Raw genomic sequence first — 1,677 nt, forward strand, 5'->3', positions numbered from 1 at the left:
TTTTTATTTTAGACATGTCACTATCCAGCCTAAAAAATAAAAACAACAACATGTTTGAAACACATAGCTAACTCAAAAGTGCCACTTGATTTCTCACACTAGATGTCATAAATGACAGCCAAATAAAGCTGTCAACCTCTCTCTTTTCTCTACAGATTTGATAACTGCTCACCTCTGGCTGGATGGCTTTGAACACAGGAGCATCCATGAGCGTAATCTGGCCCTGGGGGAGGTGAAACACAACAGTTGTTAGTCTTAGGCCACAATGACAGACAAAGTTTGCATTTTGCCCAAATCCCACGCAGCTATTTAAGAGCTATGTCACTGTGTACTGCAGGAATCATACATTGTCAAATCTAAGGTCAATAGATAACAGTTCAACAATTAAAATATTGCTTTTGCAAGAGAGGCTTTGTCATTGCAAGCAAGTGGGTGTGACAGCACACAACTCATTATTCCAAGGATGCTGGCTTTGACAAACAACACCCTTAAATGACTTTTTGTTACACCAGGGTAGATGTGACATGAAAATAGAACAGAGAAGATAAAGAGTGCCCTCTTGTGGTTGAACAGGGTAGAACACCACACAAAAAAGCATTAAAATCATTTTACTGGCGAGGGAAACTCTTTATTTCAGTTGTTATGGGAAAACTTCAGCAAAATTATTCCTCACAACAAGGTAAGCCTCATTCAGCAGCAATGTGGTCACTGTTTGTTCACAGTTGCCATGGAACATTTGCGCAGAGGCAGTCAGGGGAAATCTATCAGTGTCTGCTTGGCACTGCCAAACAACATCAATTATTACTGATCCAAACTGTGACCCCATTTCCTCCTCTTTCATCCCATCTCCTCCTGTCTCAAGTCAGCACATTACATTTGTGCAAACTGAACATTTCATTAAACACTCAACATGCAGCATAACCAGACAAGGGCAGATACACTCTCAAATACACACAAAAAACACATAAACTTCACTCACTGCATATTCTTCAGGAGTGACCTTAAGCACATCAAACACAACAGCATCAAAACTCTTCTTCAGCTCTGAAGAACCCTTATCACTGAGAGATTCTGAGCTGCTGCTCTTCTGGAGAAGGAGACAAACAAACAAACAAACACACACAGTTACATCATAAGATAACATTTGAGAAAAGGTATCAGGAAAAAAAGAGTGATGGATGCACTGTTAAGAACCATGTTATGATGTGAAGAGGAGAGGTTAGGTATGAAAGGTTTGAGAATGTTAAGGAACTCAGACTAATGTGGTGTCGTAGAGAATCACTGAAAAATTTGATGACTTAATGCTTCAGGCAGGATGAACACAACATCCTGTCACCTAGTAATCATACACTAAAGCTTTTTTGTGTTGAAAGATGTTAGAAGATACTTGTACATTCATCTAGCATCTTACAACACACTGGGTGGAGGTCTAGCGAGTGGGCGTGGCCTCACCTCAGAGACTGTTGCAGCAGTGGTGGTGATGCTTGATTGGCCATTAGGGAGGTCCATCATTCCCACACCCACTAGCTCTAGCGCAGGAGATCATTCATCATCCTCAGTTGCAGCAAAGTCCACCCGGCCGTCTGGACAGACAGACACACACACACACACACACACAAAATATGGACAGGGGGTAAATTTTGCACCACATGTTGATCATAATTACCTGCATACATA

General features: G+C 41.3%; 1 long non-coding RNA gene across 1 annotated transcript; it reads right to left on the bottom strand.

Annotated features, from left to right (window-relative positions):
- Positions 1–171: 171 nt before the first annotated feature.
- LOC111665663 (uncharacterized) lies at positions 172–1,584 on the bottom strand. Its single transcript, XR_002761520.2, has 3 exons — positions 1,453–1,584; positions 980–1,087; positions 172–223 (listed from the first exon to the last, which is right to left on the bottom strand). It is a non-coding gene; the product is annotated as an uncharacterized LOC111665663 (long non-coding RNA).
- Between the last annotated feature and the right edge of the window lie 93 nt (positions 1,585–1,677).

This window comes from Seriola lalandi, unplaced genomic scaffold, assembly GCF_002814215.2.
Source record: "Seriola lalandi dorsalis isolate HSWRI2012SDOR001 ecotype SW California unplaced genomic scaffold, Sedor1 jcf7180002002345, whole genome shotgun sequence".
Classification (NCBI taxonomy): domain Eukaryota; kingdom Metazoa; phylum Chordata; class Actinopteri; order Carangiformes; family Carangidae; genus Seriola; species Seriola lalandi.